Source organism: Lagenorhynchus albirostris, chromosome 5, assembly GCF_949774975.1.
Source record: "Lagenorhynchus albirostris chromosome 5, mLagAlb1.1, whole genome shotgun sequence".
Taxonomy (NCBI): Eukaryota; Metazoa; Chordata; class Mammalia; order Artiodactyla; family Delphinidae; genus Lagenorhynchus; species Lagenorhynchus albirostris.
The window spans coordinates 124,541,517-124,558,887 of NC_083099.1; positions in this window are offsets into that span (position 1 = coordinate 124,541,517).

Here is a 17,371-nt window from a genome sequence, read left to right on the forward strand (position 1 = left end):
TTAGAAAGCCATATATCTTGCTTTTATATTATATTTTATTTATGGTCATCACATTTTAAGCTGTCTTACAAATGGCAAACACTGTTATCTATGTAATAGGAACAGTGTAGTGTATAGTCTGGAAAATAGGTAGGGAGCCTTCTATCCAACAGAATAATTGCTCTCCCCTAGCCCCTTTGTTACATAAGGAGAGATACTGATGTTACAAAATATGCTGCTTTGAAAAACATGTTTTAAACAAAATGATGAAGCCATGTCTAATGTTACCATTTATAACCCTTTTCCCCAAGCCAGTTTCTATACCTTTATAAAATGCATTAAAACACAAATATCCTTGATAGACTTGTGAGACAACAATGAAATGTGTGACATAAAATTTACTTTTAATACTTTTAGTTTCTTATCCATTTTACTAGATCATTGCTCTCTAACAGATTATATTTTTTTTTGTCAGCTTGGCATTTTTTCACATTTCCTATCACCTATGATAATTTATCTGCAAATAATGGCTGATTGATAATTATTACATTACTTAAATTGATATTATTAAAAATTGCAGTTACAATATTCCTTATAAAGATTACCAACCCAAATCAACTAACTAGACATCTTGAAAATTAAAATATAATTCATGCCTTCATTATTAAGTTTGAGGGAGAAACACTGATATTTTAACAATTCCAATTGATGTTGTACCTTCTTTTAGAATACAAGTGAAACCAAATTCCACATTCCTGAATGCCTAGAATTTACCCAATTAATTTGACTCTAAATTTACTAAATTTAGTAAAACTACTCTTGGTAAACCACTTCTTTCTCTTTAAAGATACACATTAAACACATACAGAATAAATTTTTTTTCTACTTGATCAAATTCCTGCTTTTCTCAGAAATACTAGGTCAATTCTTTTCTTTTCTCTTTCCATTTACATTACTTTCCCATATTAAATTGAAGATAATAATATTAACAAACTGAGAGATAGAAAGATATACAAAGCATGGGAAAAGAACCCTTTAACATATTAACTTATACATGTATTTGTTTTTATATTTAATGTCAGTTCCTTCTATATACTCGCTGAGTTCCAGGACTTTGTCTATTTTAATCTTGAGCACGTAGGACAATATTTTGGACATAATATGAAAAAATATTATAGTTGAATGAAAAAATACAAGAAACATTCAGTGAATGTTTGATAAATGAATATTGCAAATGACACAGAAGAAACAAGCGATTACAAGGGAGGCAAGAATATAATGTACCTCTAATAATAATATAAATATTAGTTATTGTGTATCTTTTAAGTACCAAGGCCTGTGGCTTACATTTTACTGAGTCCCTTCAAAATTCTATACTTGTGGTTTGCAATTTAAAGAATACATGCATATAATGCATAATTTTTACATACATATCACAATACTGTTTAATAAATATTTTCCCCATTGTGCAGTTGTTCAAACTATCACGATTAAATAATTAGTAAATGATAGAGCCATATTACTATGTATATATTTCAAATCCTCTACAGCCAAATTTCTCTGATTCTCTCAATATGTAATTTAAATTGTTGTGCAAGTCCTAACTTTTCCCATTGTCTATTCTTTACAGGACATAGGACAAGATTAGTTATACAGACATTGATGACACCCAAGTCTTCCCTAGACATATAATTTGTGACAAGTACTTATTTGGGAGTGAATTACCAAGTCAAATTGGCGTTGGTTCAAATGTTCACTATTTTCTTGCCGTGCTGTGTGTTACATCAGGTATTGTACTAATTTTCTATTGCTGCCAAAGGAAATTGTCACAAACTCAGTGACTTATAACAATAAGAAAAAATAGATCTTACAGTACTGTTGGTTGGAAATGTGACCCAGGTCTCACTGGGCTAATTGAAGCATTGGTAGAGTTACATTCTTTTCTGGCTGCTGTAGGGGATAATTCATGTTCTTGTGTTTCCAGCTTCTAGAGACTACCAGCATTTTGTGGTTTCTGACCACATTTTTTCATCTTTAAAACTAGTAATGGCAAGGAAAGTCCTTTTCACTTTATCTCTTTGGTTCTCTGTAGCCTGGCCATAAAAGAACTAGACAATTATGTTCAGGTGAACATAGAAAGATAATAATAACTGGTGGTGCCTACTGCTAGGGATATTAAGCAATGTGTAGCCATTGCTGTAAAGTAGAGAGAGGAGAACCATGTCCAACAGGGCTGCAATAGCCACTCTGTGTATCTTTTTTTCTTTTTTTAAATTTTTATTGGAGTATAGTTGCTTTAAAATGTTGTGTTAGTTTCTGCTATACAGCAAAGTGAGTCAGTTATACATATACACATATCCACTCTTTTTTAGATTTCTTTCCCATTTAGGTCACCATAGAGCACTGAGTAGAGTCCCCTGTGCTATGCAGTAGGTTCTCATTAGTTATCGATTTTATACACAGTAGTGTACATATGTCAATCCCAATCTCCCATTTCATCCCGCAAACAAACTCGTTGTATCTTTATTTGCTACAGCAGAATGGGAAAATACATATTCCCATGTGCATGTGTAATGCTCCTAAAAATAGGTGCCGGCAGTTGGAGGGGTACTTTGTATATGTACTGGAGCTCCTTCTTCTTTTTCTTTAAAATTGGCATTTTTAAAAAAAATGGAGTATAGTTAATTTTCAATGTGGTGTTAGTTTCAGTTATGTCAATCCCAACCTCCCAATTTATCCCTCCTGCACCCCCCTTCCCTCTTGGTAAACAAAAGTTTGTTTTCTACATCTGTGACTCTATTTCTGTTTTGTAAATAGGTCATTTGTACCATTTTTTTAGATTCCACATATAAGCAATATGTAATACGATATTTGTCTTCTCTGGAGCTTCTTATTGAGCAACTGTGGTCAATTAGGGTAACTGAAGTTACAGTTGATAGAGTATACAAGTCAGCCCTTTGCCCTGACAGAGCATATATTAGGCACTCAAAGGTGCAGTTTTTTTCATAATGACCAGAGTCAGGTTTATCATGGATATTCTGTATATTAAATATGCTGGCAAGCCATGCCATAAGAACAGGGTGATTGTTGAGTAAGTGGAGAGAGGAGGTTGATCCCAAGATTTATTTCCAGCTTTTAAATTATGACATTCAATTTGTACTCTCATGAAGATGGTGGGTACGCAGTAGATAGATTATCTGAGGCACAGTGATGACAGAGCACAGTGTCCCTTTGGTACTGCATGGAAGAGCAGTGACAAACTAGCAAACGTAAGCTGACAGAGCTAATGATTTCAGTACAGGTACATGGACTATATAAACTACAGAATGGGAGAAAATATTTGCAAATACTGGTATCTAAAATATACAAATAACTCAAAATACAACAGTAAGAAAACACACAACTCAATGAAAAAAATGGAAATTTCACATATTTCAATTATAGTATTTAGAATTCAGTATTGGCCTTTCACTACACCATTTATAGGAGCCATATTTGAATCCTCTCTCTGCAACATCTATCACAGTATTTGATCCAGAGTAGATATGGAACAGGGAATTTTAAATCCAAAACATTTATTGGATTCTTGCTTGAAATGACAAAAAAAGCACCTTAATATTTAACATGCCTTAGGAAAATAGAGTATTCTATACCAAGAACTTTGAATTTTCAAAGTCCTGGGATGATAACTATCCTCCTTAGTAAGCAAGAGAGGGCACTGAAGAACATTTACATGTTGGTAATTGCAAACACCTAGAACAAAGAGACAAACAGTTGGAGGAAACTGTTATTTAAATCATTTATCTTATGAAGGAGGAATAAGAAACACTTAGTATGGTTCGTGTTATTCCTGGTTCTTTTATTCAATAAGAAACAGAGTCCCTTTTAAATATACTTGGAATGGAACTTTTAATAAAAATGAGTAAACCATTATAATTTTTATTTAATCTACAAAATATGTTTATGTTAGAAAATGGGATTGGATGACATGTTATATACTAATTTGATTAACCCCACTCATCACAATTAAAATTGTGTAGACTGCTTCGTTAGAAAGATATTATATTCTATGTCATTTTAATTTTTCTTTTTAATGACATAAATAAACACATAGTAACTTTGCCAGTTTTATATTAAAATTTAACACAAATCCTGGTTCATGGATCATCCTTCGATGTGATGATCAATTACAATTTATTAAATAAGAAAATCAATGTGAATGGACATCAATCAGTAAGCCAGTGTTATTCTTAGTGTCTATTCTGAATATAAATACAATCCCAAGTGATATTATTCCAGAAGTAAGCTCATGGTGCCTTTGTAAGTCCTCAGCTCTGACTTTGTTTTTGTAATAAGAAGAAGGTGACATAAAAATAAATGTCTTCTTTTGTGCTTTAATTGGGAATTCCACTTACTCTGTTTATGGCATTTTAGCTTAGGTCAGGATAGCCTTCTGCTCTATGACCTATTACTGCTTAATTTGTAGTGCTGGAAAAAAAAATTCCTATCTATAACACGAAACTATTTAAATTCTATTTAATTTTAATCCATTTAAAAGTAAATAGCCACATGTAGATACTGACTAATATATTGGATGGCACAGTCCAAGAGCAAAAATATGATTATTTACGTGCTATCATCAGTGTGAAGTCAAACTCTTCAACATGAGTGATGATCAGTATCAATTATGGCCTTTGGTTATTCACTCACCTCATATCCACTCCTCGCTTCATTCCACAAAATCTGTGGTCCACCCAGATTTAGTTTAAGTATACATTTTTTCTGTAACTTGATAAAGTGTCTGTCATTTGTCTGCTTGGAATATTCCACCTTCTTTCACAATAGATCTGTAGAACCATATAGTGATTTCTGCACAGTTGAATACTTTTAGTGAATTGTGAAGATGGGAAGAAAGTCACTGTAGTAGTTTTCTGTTGCCTAGAAGTAAGCCACAGGTTCTGCTGCACTCAAGGAGAAGGGTTCTACTAACCTGACTGCCAGTGAGTCACAGGATGAGAAACAAGGAGATGGTTCATTAGTGGTCACTTTAGTTCACCTAAAGTCAAGTTTTGCCCTCTGGCCACCAGTGTTTCATAATCAAATGCAAAATGCATTCACCTAATCCCAAAGTCTCCAAATGTCTCATTCTATTTTAGCATCAGTACAAAGCTCAAAATTCCATCTATATCTCGTCCAGGTGCAAATGAGGCTCATGGTTGAAATCTGTTAGGCACACCTCCTGGAGCACAGCTCCACTTGATCTGTGGATCTGTAAAACCAAACAGACAAATTATCTGCCACAAACACACCCAAAATACAATGGTGGAACAGCAATAGGATGCCAGCTATGGACCTTCTAGTTCAGAAAGGAAGGGAAAATAAATACAGTAAAGAAAGAGTCCCTGGTGCTGGAAGTTTTGAAATTTGGCTGGGCTAACTCTAGTTGGAATTCTTTGATTGAGTTTCAATACCTGGGAAACAATTATCCATGGCTCTCTGCAGTTTTAGTTCCATTTGTTGAGTAATCCTTCTTCTCATATGAAAGTTAACGTGATTAGTTTTATCAGCCATTTTTCTATCATCAGAATTTTGGAGGCCTGACCATTTCTTTTAATTGTCTATGTTCTCTGTCCCTTTTGACCCAAGCTAGCAATGTTTCTGCTGAAATGATTTTTCTAAGGGAGTTTTTAGGCCTGCCCTAGATATCACTTGCATTCACTCCATTAGACAAGAAGCTATGATTACATATTGTTCTGAGAAAATACTTTCTGTATCTTGGCCTCTTAGTCAGATGGCTGAGGAACAATGCACTTAAGCTTCCTCGAAACTCTCTGGTTTGATTGAGATCTGTAAATCCCACCCTTAATCTCTTTAAAGGCCACTTGTGTGCCTGAATACTGTCTTTTTAATCTTTCTGAGGTTTTAGCGAAAGGTGGTATAGCCATACAGTCTTACCCTCGGTCTTGTCTCTAGAGCATGCTTTCCTGACAGTGGATCTTAATTCTAAGTCTTTTGCTGTCCTGGAGAGGCTGAAAATTATCAAAATCATCTAGTCTTGGTTACCTTTTATTTAACAATTCTTCCCTCCACTTATTTCTCGCTTCTCACATTTTACTATAAGCAGCAAGAAGAAATAAAGCCGCACTTTCAGTGTTCTTTTGGACCCAATTCATCACTTACAAGTTCTGCTTTCCCTATAAATGCAGGCAAGGATTTTATTAAATGTTCCGCCACTATGTAACAAAGATATCTTCATCCAGTTTCTAATAACATACTCCTCACCTCCTTCTAATCTCCTACTGGCAGCACTTTCATATCTGAATTTCTACTAACAGCCTGTCCATGTGATTACACTTTCTCTATCATGCTTCTCAAAATTGTTGCAGCCTTAGCTCACCTTCTGCTTACAAAGCTGCTCCTCATTTAAAATATCTGTCACAGCAGCATCTCACTCTCATGCACCAATACTGTGCATGAGAGTGTACTGAGTCCCAGGTTTAATCCTCAAGGGGAGGGGATTATACAAGCGTTTGGCACATTGAGGATCACTTTTAGGAGTTTCCACTACTGTCATGGTCCTGTTTGTATCAATGCCATTTCAGCACATGCTAGTGGGAATATATTTGAGAAGTAGATAATATCAAGACATTATACTGTAAATTACCATCTTAGGCATGTGATGCTTTCATGCCTTGTTATGTGAGGACATGAACAGTGAGAAGAAATTATACTAACCAGTTTACTGAAGCAGTTGATGAACATACTAAAGATCATATAAACTCCGATATGCTTTGAAATGTGTCATAGTAGATAGCCAATTAGCTGTTAATCTATGATAAGCTTTTATTCTATTAGAAAAGGTAATAATCTTCTATGTATCTTGTCAGCCTTAGTAAATACTGCTTTTCTCTATACAAAAAAGTAAAAAATAAAAGGAAGAATAGTGTTTCTATGTAAAGGTAGAATATATCAGAAAATTTTCTATGAGGATAAGATATTCTGAATTAAATCTTATTATTTAAATATTTATAGAGTGCTTATTATTGACCCATCACTGTGCTAGGGAAAACAGGTGATTGTTATGATATTGTCTCCTAGGAGATAATAGTCAAATCAGAGATGTGAAAAAAATAAAATATCATTGTCAGATATAAATAAGGTAAACAAAAGATATATTGGGCATAGAAGAATAAATAGAAAGCAAAATAAATTATCTCTGTTCTACAAAGGAATGTGTTTGGAAATAGATAACAGATACAGTTAATCCATAGGAACTGCATGAAAGCCTGGGTAAAGCAACTTTACATAGGTAATAAAGCAGTTCCCTGCCATGTCACTTGTGAATTCTGTGAGAGCACTTGACAGGGAATGAAATTCTGGATTATATAACTGATAGATAATTGATCCAAACAAATCCTTCTAGAATAGTCTGTTTCTTCTCCTCTTCAAATGAAATCATTACTAGGAGAAACCATTTCTTAAGTCCTTACCAGCTGTCATTTTATTTGTCTGCTAATAACCCAGTAACATTTTGTTGAATGGGAAGGAAATACAGGATCCATTCTAGCTTACAGTGAGGTAGAGAGGATCAAGAAGAAAAAAGTGGGAGAGAAGACTGGATATTAAGAAAGAGAAAATAGGTGATGAAATTGGAAGTTTAAATGTATCCAAGTCCAGAGAATATATTTTATGTTACAACCATAACTGCGAACATTCCCTTTTCATTAATAAAATGCCAGATTATTCTACATTGTTTTTCACATATTACCTCACTTAAATCTCACAATAACTCTATTAGAGATATATATATATATATATATACTTTTTTTTAATATGTATTTATTTATTTATTTGGCTGCACCTGGTCTTAGTTGCAGCACGTGGGACCTTCCTTGCGGCGTGCAGGGTCTTTTTTTTCTTTAATCTTTATTGTAGTATAATTGCTTTACAATGGTGTGTTAGTTTCTGCTTTATAACAAAGTGAATCAGCTATATGTATACATATATCCCCATATCTCCTTCCTCTTGCGTCTCCCTCCCACCCTCCCTATCCCATCCTTCTAGGTGGACACAAAGCACTGAGCTGATCTCCCTGTGCTATGTGGCTGCTGCCCACTAGCTATCTCTTTTACATTTGGTGGTATATATAAGTCCATGCCAGTGTCTCACTTGGTCCCAGCTTATCCTTTCCCCTCCCCATGTCCTCAAGTCCATTCTCTATGTCTGCGTCTTTATTCCTGTTCTGCCCCTAGGTTATTCAGAACCATTTTTTATTTTTATTTTTTAGATTCCATATGTATGTGTTAGCATACGGTATTTGTTTTTCTCTTTCTGTATGCGAACTCTTTGTGGCATATGGGATCTAATTCCCTGACCAGGGATCAAACTCAGGCCCCCTGCATTGGGAGCACAGAGCCTTAGCCACTGGACCACCAGAAGTCCCTAGATAGATATTATTTTTATTATCTCAATTTTATAGATGAAGAAATCAAAGGTTACAGAGGTTAAATAATTTGCCAACGGCTGTATATCAGGTAAAAATTTAACCAGGACTTCAGTTCAAGCAACCTGACTCCTTAAGCTATTTGAGGTTCACCACATAGTATATTTTCCAAATGTGGACTGAGATTAATCGAATATGTTTATTATATTATTTGTAGAGGAGAGTCTAGAATTTCAACTAACACCAAGATATGTCTGGATCTCTGTAGTGGAGGTCTTTGGCCTAAAGCAAACAAAGGGACACAGTAGATCTTACCAGAACTGCTGTTATTCTAAATAAACTCCTTAGAGTTGCCCCAAGTTCCATCCCGTAATTTTATTTCAGGGGAAAAAACTATGATCGTATTGATTACCTAATAAAGGTTGAAAAATGTAATAGAATGTAAAATACATTTAGAATACATATATGAAATTTAATGTAATTTGTTTATGTTCTAAGGGACCATAAAACTATCTTTACACACTAAGATTCCCTATAAACTACATACATTTTTTTTAGGAACATTATGTATTTAAATCCTAAATCTATGAGTGTTATAATTAGTAACTATTACTTACTTACTTATAATACTTAACAAAACAGTAATCATATGAAAAAAAATTGGAGTTTCTGGAAAAAAATCTGTTTTTAGTTAGGAATATATATATATTATATATAAAATATATTATATATATATATATTTTTTTTGGTCATGTCACTGCATGGCTTGTGGGATTTCAGTTCCCAAACCAGGGATTGAACCTGGATCACAGCAGTGCGCCATATCCCAACCACTGGACCACCAGGGAACTCCCTAATTAGGAATTCTTATCAGTAAAAAATTAAACTGTACTACCAGAATCTTTCAGATTAAAATATATTTACTTCTATTTAACAAAGGTAACATTTAGGAATAATTATTTTTATGTATATATTTATTTATTCATTCATTTGGGAAAGATTTAAGAAAAACTTATGATGAAAAGGTCTACTCGATTTTAATCTGCCTTATTCAGTCATATAATTACTCTTACACCACAAAATAGGGTCTGCATTTGATGTACATATCAAGCTGTGTCTATAATTATGTATTGCATTCTTTAGTCCTAATACAAAATGAGTAATGGATATCATGCTGTGAAGAAAGTGAGTATTCAAGAAAAATGATAATATAGAAGACTGAATAATTCAGAATGAAGTTGCCATTGAGAAAATGAGGAAGAATGTAGAGGAAGTACGCTTTGAGAGAGGAACAGTAGTTTGTTTTTAGATAATTTAAGAATAAGTTACCTTTTAGACATCTAATTAGTGATAATGAACATGCAGTTGTTTTTAGAAGTTTGTAGTTTGGGTAGGTGTTCACAGTTGAAAACACACATTTGGATATATTCACATATTGATGTTATTTAAAACCAAATGCTGGACGAGATTTCAAACCAGTGAGTGGATAAAAACAACACAAGGAGTAAGGGCTGTTCCCTGGGCTACATGGGTATTGCTAGGGATTGTAGGAAGAGTGTGCTAATCAAAGGAAATTCAAATGTTTTAAATATTTTTTTCAAGGATTATATATTCAGCTGTTATTTGCAGATTTTTAAAAAATGGCCATTTCTCTCTTTCCAGTGAATAGACTAGTAGATATGAAATACTAATGTACACTTCAAAATGACTGGGTCACTCAGTAGCTATTAGAACAGATCTTCCTAAGCACAAATGAACATTTTGCTTTTAGATGCTTCTCACAGGTTATCGTGTTCAAGACTTTTACACCACAGCCATGGTCAATGTATAAGGAGAATACCCTGAGTGAACCAAGGCCCAGATCACCCTAAGAATGTAAAATTTTAGATATATCTAATGTATTTTTCTGAGAACTGTTTTGTGACTTAACAACATTAGCAAGAAAAAAATAGAAGCCACTATGAGTTTTAAAATTTACTTTACATGGTAAAGTAAATAGGTGTTGGAAATAATACATTAATAGTAATATGCAAAGATTATTATAAACACATGAATAAATAAGAATGTATATAGATCATCCTGTATACAAAGTATATCTGGTAATCAACTCTTCCTAATTGTTAAAGAAATTAATAAATATTTATTATAAGCTGTATATTGCTGTTGATTTTTTGGTTCAAAGATGTCCAAGATGCATTTTCTGCCTTTGAAAACCTGATAGATTTATCAAAGGAAGCAAATATATACTAACAATATTCAGAACCTAAATATAGTGATAAGAATATTTAACGTCTTGTGTGACTTATAAATAAAATATTTTATGTATTGTAACTACTTATATACAGTGTACATTAAAAAAAGGGTAAAATTGCACTTGTTCATAAATGTGTGTACATGCTGCAATAATTTCATTCCTATTACTCATATGCTTTATATCAGAGTGATTTTTTTAGAAGAATGAATAAAAGCTTTGAGCAATCAGTTTGAACACATGGGTAATGTTTAAATTGAAGTCCTAAGATCAAGCTCGGGGCAAAGGTACTGCTGGAATGTCATAGAATTGTAGTGTATTCACACCACCATTGACAGACTGGCACAGTGGGGTTCATCTGCAGTTTTCTTTCTGGGAGAAATCTCAGAAGGGTTTCAACAAAGTATTAACCACTGTATACCTAGACCTACATGTTTCCTGTCTAGTGGGTTCAAAGAAGTCTCTATAATCAATTCTTCAAAATTGGGAGTGAGCCCACTGGGAGAAAATCAATGAATGTTTGTTTACCTGCTGGGTGGAAAAATGGAAAAATATCAACCTAAGGACATTTTTGTTTTCATCTTGTATTGTGCTTGAAGATTACACAGCAACTGGAAACTGGCTATATGACAGGAAATCAGGAGGTGGTCCCACACTCAGAGGAACTCACTGCTGACAAACAGATATTTCTTTGCTGCCAAAAGTTTCCTGCTCACTACAAAGCTAAGTGACTTCAGGATATTTATACACCCTGCAGTTGCAGCATGGTCTGTAGCTTAAATACTGGAGAGAATCTCCACATCTCTGAGTATTTCAGGGAATCAGATAGGCACTTGATAGAAGAAGACTTTTTTTTGATTTAATCCATTAAATTAGGATTTAAGCACCAAAATTTTTACTAAAAAGATGTTTGGAAGGAAAAAGAAGAGATTTTTGGAGGACTATTAAGTGATATAACTTCAAGTATTCTAGGAAGTTCTATGTTTATCAGAAACCTCTTGGCATATGTTATGAAAAGTCATATATTTCTGTTTAAATATTGCATAACACAGTTCAGTTGTATTTCTTTGTATTCAAAACATATAATAGAAGGAGAAGCCTCTTTCAGGATGTTAGAAAAATAAATAACAACAACAAGGCAACACAATTTTAGCTTAGAAACGTGGCCCACAAGTTGTACAGCAAGAGCTATTACAAGTTACAAGTCTGAAGTATGATGCAGATAGATTTTCAATGTCGATGGAAGCAGTTTGCATGTCTCAAGCACTGAAAATAAATATAACCCAAAACAGGCAGAGTTTTCACATGGCATGCAGGAACTGAGTCTATCAAAATTGAATGGAGTACAATAGGCATGAAGCACAGAAGATAAAGGAGATGTATATGATTTCCTCAACCTAAGTGTCCCATTCAGCAGCCATACTTAAGCACTGATACATAGGGGACTTTATAGGTTTTGCTCATTGCTCTGTCAGCCCCACCTAAAATAGTGTGTGGCTTATATGGTGTTCACTACATATTTGTATGTTTGAATGAATGAATAAAGCTGGGAATATGAGAGTTTTATGGAAGTCAAAAATAGAAACAATTTGTAACAATGTAAAAAGCCTCATCATTTTGAAAGTTAATAAAAATATCAAGTTGAGTCTGAGGAGACATTAGATAAGATACCTAAGATTTGTTTGAGGTGCCCTTAAATCTCCTTTTTCTTTTTTCCTGACAGAGATAGAGAGTTAAAAATTTCCCCAGTCCCATGTTTCCCTACTTTATTTCATCTCATCCCAATCCAACTGCCATTTTTTTTTGACAGTGTCTAAAAGTTCAAGATTTTATGTTCCTCTTAAAACTTAGTGTGTATTCCATTCACTTAAGGATGAGATAAATTTCTAACTAGAGAAACTCATGATTACTATGCTGATATAAATGACACTGAAAAAAATATAGTTAGTTCTCCCTGGTGTGTGTAATTTAGAAGGATAGATTGATAGATATATAGATAGATAGATAATAGTTACATAGATACATAGAGAGATGATAGATATATGTATGGATATATAGATAGTTTCAAATATGTAGAAGTCTTCAAACGTCCAAAACCAAAAAGAAAGCTATAGCTATCTCCAGTCTTCTAGGAGGCTGTTTATGAACATTTTTATTAGAAGAGGGTCCTCTAGTTATTCCCATACCATATAATTAAACTAAAGTCATATCCATAGTTTCTTATAAAACAGTGATGGTCCATCAATGTTCTAGCGATATAAGTTCCAGGTTATTTTGACATTATTTTCACCCTGCATAATGAACCTGAGAAAAAGAGAAGACCAAATGCCAAATTCCGGATCATATGAAGATTGAAATGCTTTTTCCTGTAATAGGTCATTATGAATTTAGACTGGGAATTTTTTCAGGAAATAATTCAGTTATTATAGATACTGGCTATTTGCCTGTATGAATCCAATCATTTATTTTTATGATTACAGAATGTCATAGGGTTCTATGTGTACATTCAAATTGTTCTGCACTATAGAGAGAATAGTCTTCCTTATTGTTTCAAAAGTGTCTTGACAATGAACTGTGGCTATATTTCTTCTAGGTATTTTATCATTTCAGACTAGAAAAATTCATTAATAACCAAAGTCATAAATATTTCTATTTTTTGTAACTAATTAAACATAGATCATCCCTGGTACAATGGCATAGCTGGAGATTAATATAGAAATTATCTACATTCTTTTTCTCACCAAATTATTTGACTAATGAAGAAGCTGAGTGCCACAGAGTCAACCGATTTGCCAAGACCACACAGTTGAGGAGGGCTGTATCAGGATTATAAAACATGCTTTCTAAATTTGGGCCACTATCTTATCTACTCTGCTAGTACTTTTCAAACTTTTCTGTGACCACTGGTAACAGAAATTATTAGGATCAGGGCTGTGGCATTTCTGAGCACTCTGGCCCCAATTCAAATGGGTATTGTGTTTTACTCCATTTCATGTCTGCTTTTATGGTAAATTTTGCTAAAATGCTTCCTCCTGCTAAAATCTTTGTAAACCTTTATACTAGAAATCAACTCAAGTATAATTAATCTTACTGGATGCACACTCTTTCTTTCAGGTCAAGAAACGTCACCACCCCATACATGGGCATGTATGTGAAACTAAATATGTCCCTAAAAATACTAACAAAAGTGTCCCCTGTTGTTTGTCAGGGAAGTCATCTGACCATTTGAACCTAAAGCTCTGTCTTCAATCAGTAGAACATATCAGCAGATTATATCCTTTTGAGATTATTTCACAAGAAAGCAAATTGTAAAATAGTCTCCAGAAGTTGCTAAAGCCTAGATGAGTGAACTAAAATCATTTCAATTGAAAGCCCAATACAAAGACGGAGAGAGTATCTTGTAATCAGACTCCAGACATTGTTAAAAAATAAATAAGAAAAGTGTGGAACAAATGAAAGAAAGAACGTGTGGATATATTTTAAGGATATGTTGAAGAGAAGTTTCGTGTGTGCTCTAGACAAAACTTGAGCATAAAGAATTGTGGGGCATAAAAATTTATGTCTTCCCATTCTAGGTGGTTTGGCTTCCAAGTCCATGTACAATTCATTCTTCAAATCTCTGTATCAGATTCTTATCTTGAGCACTAGCCCACCAGGTGTCTATCTTGTCTTTTGTCCTCAGTTAGTGGCCAGTGGAGCATTACAAACTCTGTAGAAAGTATAATCTTTTCCCTATGACTTGATACTCACACAATGTAACCACTTGTTATTTTTAAACCATAGGAAGCACAAGGTCTTAACTCCTTTAGGAAACTATCATTCAAATTGATGTCCACCTGTTTGGAGGAAAATTATTATATTATATATATATTATATTTTATATATATATATAATATATATTAATTATATCATTAATTTTTCCAATCCCTAAACAAGATTCAGGACTCCCTAGGATCATGGCAAATCAGTCATCAATATTTTTTTATTTCAATTATGATATTGATTTATGTAACTTCAGAGAGTTCACCAAGTATTTCATTTGAAATACTTTTTCTTCTGACTACATATTACCATAGGGAATTCCTCTTCTAGCCATGACAGAGAAATCAACACCAGATTTATTAGTTACAAAAAGTCGACTGCAAATCTGGATAAAACGTATGAAGCAACTATTTTTAGTGATTGAACAGCTTTGCTGGACTGTATCCTTTGTCATAAGTAATGACATGAGATGAACTCCAAGGTCACTCCTCAATAAACCTGGTGTTCTTCCTGGAAGCCCTTTGGAGCTAGAAGCAGAGAGATGAATCCCAAATGGGACACCCACCTCACTGAGCTCAAGAGTCTGTTGAAGCTGATGGGATTGGTAGGGCAAGATGCATAAGAAGAGGAAGAATCCAGATTCTCCATGGATTCTCCATCAGAATACCTTAAGGGTTCTTGGTTGAAGTCTGAACTACAGCTGCAAAGTGTGAGACTCTCAAGGGTCATTGGCATGCTGCAATTTTCTTCAAGTTGAGATCTTCTGAATCTAAATGTCTCACTAAAAAGGATGCCAACTGCATAGTTACCCACAGAAGTTCCAGCACACCCACCAGACAAAGTGGTTGAGAGGGTTTGAATCAGTGAATAGCTGTTCTATCCTAGACAGTCAGGGATAATCTGATAAGTACAAAGAATAGAAGGCAAGTGTACAAATAAAGAAAATGGAGCAAGAATTAACTATATAAATAAATGTTAAGCAATTAGAGAAATATTTACAGAATAACAATGCATTACAATTATTGAGGCAATATGGTTAAGGGTATCAAAAGTTGGGAAACAGTACCTAGGATAAATCTGAACAAATTCTTAGAGGGAAAAAAATGGAAAGATAGTCAGGAATTTGCCATAACCAAAAACCTCCCTACCCCACCCCCCCCAAAGAAAGCTAATTTTAAAACTCTATATAATGTTCTAGATGGAGGTACGCTGAATTTTAAGATGGCTCCAAGATCGTACCCTCTGGTTTAACATTATTTTATATAATTCCTCACCTTGTGTGGGTGGGACTGTTTTTAACAGGATATTATTGTGTTATATGGCAAAGATGAAGGAATTTTGTAAATGTAATCAAGTTCTTTAAGCAACTGACTTTTAGTTAATCAAAGAGAGATTATTCTGTGTGAGACAGACTTAATCAGGTGAGTACTTAAATGACAGAAGTTGAAGAGATCAGAAGCAACAGCAGACTTTCTTTTGCTGGCAGAAGCAAAATGCCATATTTTGGAGGGAGCCATGTGGTAGGTATCTGCACATGGCTTCTAGCAGCTAGGTACCTCAGTTTATACCTGCAAATAATTTATTTCTGCAAATAGTAAGTTAGCTTGAAAGAGGACACAGAGCCTCAGATGACAGTGCAGACCTGGCTGACACCTTGATTTCAGCCTGATGAGATGCTGAGCAGAGGGCTCAGCCAAGCTGTGTACAGATTCCTGGTCCACAGAGCTGATAAACTTGTATTGTTTTAAGCCACTAAATTTATAGTAATTTGTTATACAGCAATAGAAAACAAGTAACAGAAATTAAAGGCAAAAATCTGTCCAAATTTTAATATTAATGTTACAGAGCCCTAGCAATAAGTCTATAAAAGGAGAGCATTAAAAGAAAGGAAAAGAAAAATTACAAGGCAGCAGTTTATTAAGACCTAATACACCTAAGACACCTAAGGCAATCAAATAATGAAGTTTACTATGTTAGACAATTAAATGCTTCACAGTTATAGATGTCAGCAGTATCTTTTCATCTAAATTAACAACCATTTATGAGAAAAAATTTCAATAGGAGAGGAACAGGAGTTTAGTAATAAGGAAAGTCTAGGTAATAGTCTGATAATAATCTAACTCCAAATTTCAGTACGTAAATATAACAAAAGTAGACTTCTAATTCATGCAAATTCTGTTGTGAGTCAGACAGCTCTCTTGGCCAAATGTCTCTGCATGGTGACTCAAGTATCCTGGCTGCTTATTTCTTATATCAAAGAAGATCTACACCATGGACAAACAGGATATAATTTAATGACCATGCAAGCAAAGCTCCTATGAGGAAAAAGGAAATTTGTGAAAAGCTACACCACTGGAATATTACCCAGTTTAACCTGTTCTAACATGCTCTACATGATATGCATTCTTTGAGCTATTTTTTCAGTAAATAAGACATCTGTAAGAATTATATGTCTCAAAATTCAATTTTGCAAATAGATCTGGTCTTTTTCAGAAACACATGCAAAAACCCAAGTCACACTCGGAAAAAAAAAAAAAAACTTTTGACATAGATAGCTTAAAAATAATTTATTCCTTGTTGTAAAAAAATTACAACAGGATGACAGAGTAGAACGATGTGCTCTAATTACCTCTTGTGAGAACACCAGAATTACAACTAGCTGCTGGACAATCATCAACAGGAAGATACTGAAACTTACCAAATAAGATACCCCATATCCAAAGACAAAGGAGAAGTCATGATGAGATGGTAGGAGGGGCGCAAACACAGTAAAATCAAATCCCATAACTGCTGGGTGGGTAACTCACAGACTGGAGAACACTTAGACCACAGAAGTCTACCCACTGGAGTGAAGGTTCTGAGCCCCACATCAGGATTCCCAACATGGGGGTCTGGAAACAGAAGGAATTCCTAGAGAATCAGACTTTGAAACCTAG